The following is a 7,485-nucleotide window of genomic DNA, read 5'->3' as shown; positions in this document are numbered from 1 at the left end:
ACAAGCAACCTAACTGTAGGTTCATAACCTAGGGAGTGAGGAGTTTGCAGTTATAGGAAGATGGGACAGACCGTAGACCAAGATTCTAGATTGTCATGCTCAGTTACCAAATACTCCAGTATCATTGTCAAGGACTTGCAGAAAGTCAGGAATTGGAGTAGATAGTTTATCTGCTATGGGACTGTGCACCTTGGCTCCAAAAGCAAAAGTTACCTGAGTTAACAAGCTTCTTATAAAATTCTGGGCCAAAGTACACCTAGGAGTAGATGCAATAACCATAGTTAAGAACACCGTGATTCCACACAGTTCCTTTCAGTTTTCAAATACATACTTGACACCAGGTCCAGGGTAAGAGGCTTCGATGATGCCAAACTTGAATGACAGGTGGTTTCTGCCCCAGAATGTATTCCCTGACATTGCCGTGAGGAAGGATGTAGCAGCCTTGGCTGTACTGGCTCCTGAGTGAGAGAGCAAGCATGTGGGAGGCTGTCTTCAGCCCCTGAAGATGTTTCCGTGAGGGATGCTCACTGCTCACGGTTTTCCACATGCTGATCAGAGAACAAACCCCATCAGCCCCCAAAGCATGTGTGTATAAAACCTGGGCGCGGAGATCAAAGGAGGCATACATGAGTTTGTTCTTTTTTTAAAACAATTTTACTGAGGCGTGATTTGGTTGACTCACATATCTGAAGTGTACAATTTGATAAGTTTGATACTCTTGTGAAACCATCACCACATTCAAGATAATGAACATATCCATCATCCCCCCCAATTTTTTCCTGTGCCTTTGTAATCCCTCCCCCTCCCCCTCTCCATTCTGAAACAATCACTTATCTGCTTTTTATCACTATAGATTAGTTTGTACTTTTTAGAATTTCATGTAAATGGAATCATACAGTATATACACTTTTTTGTCCGGGTTTTTCAATTAGCATAATTATTTTGAGATTTGCCAACCTTGATGGGTGGATCAGTAGTTCCTTTTTATTGCTGAAGAGTAGTTCATTGTCTACATAGACCATGATTTGTTTATCCATTCATCTACTGATGGATACTTTGGATATTATAAATAAATCTAGTATGAACATTCATGTACACATCTTTGGACGGACATATGCTTTCTTTTATCTTGGATAAGTAAGAGAAAAATGACTAGATCAGTGGGAGGTATGAGTTTAACTTTTCAAGGACCTGCCAAACTGTTTTCTGAAGTGGTTATACGTTTTGCATTCCCATCTGTAGTCTATGAGAGTTCCAGTTTCTCTACACTGGATATGATCAGTCTTTTTAGGTTTAGCCATCTTAATAGGTGTGTGGTGGTATTTCACTGTGGTTTTAACGTGCATTTCCCTAATGACTAATGATGTTGAGTATTTTTTCAAGCCCTTAGTAGCCATCACCTATCTTCTTCGATGGAATGTCTATTCAAATCTTTCACCCATTTTTTATTACGTTGTTGTTTTCTTATTATTGAGTTTTGAGAGTTCTACATATATAATCTGGACACAAGTCCTTTATCAGGAATATGATTTACAAAGATTTTCTCCCAGCTTGTGGATTAGCTTCTCATTTTCTTCATGGTGTATTTTGAAGAGCAAGAGTTTTTTACTTTGATGAAGCCTAATTTAACAATTTTTTATTTCAATGGATCATTATTTTGGTGTCCCATCACAGTTTTGATTATGTAGCTTTAGAATAAGTCTTGTAATCAGGTAGTATTAATCCTCCACCTTTGTTCTTTTTAAAAAAAAAAACTGGTTTGGCAATTCTAGATCCTTAACATTGATTTGAGACCTTTCTTCTTTTTTTTTTTTGCTGTACTCGGGCCTCTCACTGTTGTGGCCTTTCCCGTTGCGGAGCACAGGCTCCGGACGCGCAGGCTCAGCGGCCATGGCTCACGGGCACAGCCGCTCCACGGTATGTGGGATCTTCCCGGACCGGGGCACGAACCCGTGTCCCCTACATCGGCAGGCAGACTCTCAACCATTGCGCCACCAGGGAAGCCCGAGACCTTTCTTCTTTTTAACATAGATGTTTAGTTCTATAAATTTCCCCCTTACATATTGCTTTAAAGGCATCCCACAGATTTTGACGTGTTGTGTTTTCATTTTCAATCAGTTCAAAATAGTTTCTCCTGTCCCTTTTGATTTCTTCAACCGATGGATGATTGACGTCAGGCAAATGTCTACAGATATTTCACACATCTTCCTGTTGATTTCTAACTTAATTCCATTGTGGTCAGACAGCATACTTTATGTCAGGGGTTCCCAACGGCCTGTACCGGACCGCGGCCTGTTAGGAACCGGGCCGCACAGCAGGAGGTGAGCTGCGGGCGAGCGAGCGAAGCTTCACCTGCCGCTGCCCATCGCTCGCGTCACCGCCTGAGCCATCTGCCCTCCCCCCACTCCCCAGTCCATGGAAAAACTGTCTTCCATGAAACCGGTCCCCGCTGCTTTATGTGACCTGAATACTTCAAAATTTGAGACATTTTTATTACCCAGAATATGGTCTACCATGGTAAATGTTCTGTGTGTAACTTAAAAACAATATATATTCTGCTTTTGTTGGAGGCAGTGATCTAAAAATTTCCGTGCATAAGTTTTTGTTGTTTTTTTTTTTTTTTTTTTTTGCGGTACGCGGGCCTCTCACTGTTGTGGCCTCTCCCACTGCGGAGCACAGGCTCCGAACGCGCAGGCTCAGCGGCCATGGCTCACGGGCCCAGCCGCTCCGCGGCATGTGGGATCTTCCCAGATCGGGGCACGAACGCGTGTCCCCTGTATCGGCAGGTGGACTCACAACCACTGCGCCACCAGGGAAGCCCAATCTATGGCGTTTTTAAAGAGAGGCAGCCAGAACAAACTCAGGACATTAGGTGTGGTCCGAGCAGGACAGAGTAGAGTTAGTCTAGACCCATGTTCTCAACCCAGGTGGAGCTGGGTGGTACATTAGAACTCCAACCCCAAAGGCTTATCAGAACCTTAGGAAGAAGAGGGTCTGTCACATGTATTTTGAAAAACACCATCCCCAGGTGATTCTAATGTCTCCTGCTCCCAGGTAAAAACCATTATTATATTTTCTGTTCTCAAGTCTATCCACTTGTTCTCAAATTTGGCTTGCCTTTGGAATCCCCTGGGGAGTTTAAAAAAAAAATACTGCCGCCTACACCCCGCCCCCTCCCAGAGATTCTGATTTAATTGGTACGTAGTGTAGCTTGAGCTCAAGGCTTTGTAAAGGTTCCCCAGCTGACTCTCATGGGTACTAAAGTTTGAGAACCACTGTTTTAGATGCTATGCTCCAGTTCCATTGGTCGGACTCATCTTACCTCTTCTTGACAGTTACTTCATGCTCTTGATTCATACTGAGTTAATTATCAACTAGTTCCTGTAAGTTTTTTCTTTCTACAATCAATTGGTAAGTCACATTTTCCCATCCTGTACTTTGCTACTGAACCTTTAATCCTTCTTAAATTTTATTTTATTAGATGGGGCCTGTGGCTCTAGTCAGTCAAGATTTTCTCACATCCTAATGCTTTTATCGAATATATTTTTTATTCCTCTCGGCTTACCATAGTCTAGACATTTAAGGAGGTGTCTTCTGTCTAAGACGTTGATTGATATGCTGACTATAGTAGTCTCGCTTCTCTGTACTAGGGTCCTCTATCTAGGCTGACATTGGGCATGAATCAGTGCATTGAGACATAGTTTCAATTTGCCCGATTTTACTGTTATACAGAGCATATTTATCCATTTTTCGTAAGTTATTCATGGAAAATGAGCCCCCTTCCTGACTTTCAACAGTTCCTTCTTGGTCTCTCGTATAGGTTACTCCTGCTCTGCTCGTCACTCAGAAACAGATTTCTTGATGATTCCACTTGGATCCATGCTTTTCTAATCTACCTGCTCTTCTACTATATCTTAAGCCACTACGTGAACACTGATGGCTGGCTGGCCCCATCTTCCCTCTAAGTTTTAGGATCACATATACAACTGCTTGCTGCAAATCTCCAAATAGATAACTTTCAAGTTCATCATATCAATGTGTTCAGAGCCAAACTCATCATCTCTCACATGCCCAGACCTGATTCTCCATCTGATTCCCCATATCAGCTACCATCATTTATCTAGGCACCATGCTGGAAATCTATGCGTTAGTCCTGATTTATCATACTCTTCCTTTACCAAATCAAATGCCACTACATTATGCCTGTCTTACATCCTATATTTCTCAAATCTGTTATAGATTTATAGATAGTTATAGATTTATCATACTCTTCCTTTACCAAATTTATAGATAGTTATAGATTTATAGATAGTTATAGATTTATCATACTCTTCCTTTACCAAATCAAATGCCACTACATTATGCCTGCCTTACATCCTATATTTCTCAGATCTGTTCCTCCTTTCAACCCACACCATCACTACCCTAGTCCAGTCACTAACCTCTTCTTGATTTGTTTCTACCAATAACACCTAAGCCAGGCTCCGGGATTCCTGCTTTGACTCACATCATTGCCAAAGGGGCTCATGTAATTTGCAAATCCGACAGTTTTCCTCCAGCAATGAAAACACTTCAGTCGTGTTTTGTTTGCTGCTATAATAAAGTTGAAGTTCGTCAACTTGGCAAAACATTTCTTCTCTGAACCTGGCCTCATCCTGCATCTCCTGCCATTTGCCACTTTGCACTTTCTAACAATATCACACCGAGTTTTATTCTCCCACTAAACATGCTACCCCATGCCCTGCACAACTGCTGAAGCAGATATCTGTTTGGAATACCCTGCTTCATCAAGGGCCCAATTCCAGCTCATTCTTCCATACTCAACTTTCACCTTATCTTCTTCAGGTGGGTAAACTCCCCCTCAGAGCTCTCTCACCATTCTGGACATATTCCTCTCATAGCAGGTACTACTGTATTTGAAATTGTCCCTTTCTGTACGTGTCTCCTCTACCAGACAATTATTCATCTTCACATTCCTAGTGATTGGTTGGCATATAGTAAATACTTTAGAAATGATGGTCAAATTTTTAGTGAAGACCATGGGCTCAGTGTGAATAACATTTCCCTGACCTATGTATCTATTAAACCTGACATATACATACATAAAATATATGTATCTATATAATATATATATGTATCTATATACATAGGTGTATGTGTGTGTGTGTGTGTGTGTGTATGTGTGTGTGTGTGTGTATTGTTTCATTGGACGTAACTGTTCTTAGCAAACTCAAGTCCTAGTTCCCAATGCTTCTTCCTTAGAACAGGGGTCAGCATAGTAAATACGGTAAATTTTACACTTAGTAAAAGTAGGCTTTTGCAGGCCATATGGTCTCTGTTGCAACTTCTCCAAAATGCTGCCATATCACAAAAGCAGTCATAAACAAATGGGCCTGGCTTCATTGCAATAAAACTTTATTTACAAAAATAAGCAACAGGCCAGCTTTGACCCATGGATCACAGCTTGTCTGCTCCTGACCTAGAGGCTTCCAAACGAACTCTTTAAAAATACAACATCTGTCTTCCAGAGGAGGCCTACATACCACCACCATATCTCTAGTGATCCCTGAGAAGTTCCAGCTCGCTCTGTGAGTTCTCAACACCAACACTCTTAGGCTGCAGAAAACAGCCTTTGCCATCACTGCCGGGAAGGGGGTGGGGCCACAATATACTCACTTGGTGCTGAGGAAAATAAACATTGACTCCCAAAGAGAGGTCCCTGAGGATGAAGTGGAACTTGTGATCACCATCACGCAAAATCCAAGCCAACACAAGAACACAGACTGGTTCTGGAACAGACAGAAGGACGTGAAGGGTGGGAATCACATCCAGGTTCTGGCCAGTGATCTGGACGACAAGCTCCATAAAGAGGAGGAAAACCCAAGAAGGATTCAGGGGCTACTTCTGGTGCCTTTATTCCAAGGCCAGCACCCCAAAATCACTGGGGCAGTGGCTACACCGTGGGTGTGACCAAGAAGAAACAGGTCTACAGGCCTGTTTATACATCTAAATAGTTTATACACCTGAAACGAATCTAACCTCAAGCCACTGGTCTTTATTATGTAAAATTTCCCTTCTTACACTTTGTGAAACTAGGGGCAGTACTTACCCATCTCTGGCAAACTGGCACGTCCGCCATTCTGTATAATTCTACTTCTTTATAAACTGGATCCGCCATATGAGTTGCACCTTTTACATAGCACGTTGGGATGCCATTTATTAGAGCTGGGAGACTGTTTACAGTAACTGGGTCCTCCCACCTTGGGCTTCTCTTTCTCTTGCTGGCGTGCCTCTCCTCCCCTCCCCTCCTTACTCTCCTCTGGAAGAAGACAGAAGTAAACTTGAGCTTCAATCGCATCCTCTTTCCTAACTAGATCACAGCCAACTCGACTCTACCCAATGGGCCTGCTGCTTCTTTGTTCCTCTTTTTAAGTCACACTTTAGAAGTTGTGTTTATTGTCCCCTGTGTATTGGCCAACCTAACTCCTTTTGACCTCCGGATTTATGCTGCTTCTGTGTACTTGCTCATGGACAGGTGCCCTTGCTTCGTATAACACTGTTTTATCTTATAAGAGGAGGGTTCACTGCAGTGGGACAGCAGACTGTAGAGAACTGGGGGCTGGAAAAGGATGTTCAGGTATAGGGAAAGTATTCAGCTGTGGCAGATGAGGCAGGAACCCAGTTGAGCAGGCTTTGATATCTATTAGAATACTCCATGAAGACAGGGTTTGTTATTTTGTTTTGTTTTCTATTTTGTTCACTATTATATTTCCAGGTCTTAGAACAGTGCCTGGCACTCAATAAATATTTGTTGAATGGATGAACATGGTTATCAATGGACAGAGCAGCATTCAGGTGAAAGATCGGCCAAGCAGAGTATTCAGAACCATACAACCAGGGATCCTAATCGGTAGGCAGACCCTGATCACAGATGATCCAGGACAGGTGACTTGAGCAAAAAGCACCAGGCAAGTCTGCTGGCCGGTAGCAGAGCTTCAGCACTGCCAAGGCATTAGGAAGAGAAACGCAGACTGGGAAAGAAACATCCTACAAAGTAAGGGAGGGCTCTTGTCTAACAAGCACACTGCACCCGGCATTTTATTCACCATGGGCTTCAGGCCCACGGGCAGTGGCAAACTTAAGTTTTATATATGAGCCACATCACTGGGAATAGCAGCAAAGCTGTCTTGATGCTGATTTCCAGTTAGGGCTCCTTAAATTCCCCCTGTCTAACCTAGCTCCTGATTCTAACATAAAAATTTGAAATAGGATCTCCTAAAAATCTATTAGTCAGATATTTTCTTTAGAATCAAAAGCAGAAGTAAAGGCTCTTTGAGAATGTGCCCTGTAATCCCCCTGGCACCCAAAGAGAGCACCCATAATGTAGGGTGCCAAACTGGATTCAGAGATGGAACTAGCAGCTATGGTATCTATCCCTGTGGAGTGACCCACAGCCAGTGATATTTTAGAAACTTGGGGAGCAGG

The 7,485-nt window shown here is 42.7% G+C and overlaps 1 pseudogene; it reads left to right on the top strand.

Annotated features, from left to right (window-relative positions):
- The first annotated feature begins 364 nt into the window (after nt 1–364).
- Nucleotides 365–6,014, top strand: LOC101322351 (small ribosomal subunit protein uS13-like; annotated as a pseudogene).
- The last annotated feature ends 1,471 nt before the right edge of the window (nt 6,015–7,485 follow it).

Source organism: Tursiops truncatus, chromosome 12, assembly GCF_011762595.2.
Source record: "Tursiops truncatus isolate mTurTru1 chromosome 12, mTurTru1.mat.Y, whole genome shotgun sequence".
In the NCBI taxonomy this organism is placed as follows: Eukaryota; Metazoa; Chordata; class Mammalia; order Artiodactyla; family Delphinidae; genus Tursiops; species Tursiops truncatus.
The sequence above is the reverse complement of the archived record's forward strand: the minus strand, read 5'-3'. Positions and strand labels throughout refer to the sequence as shown.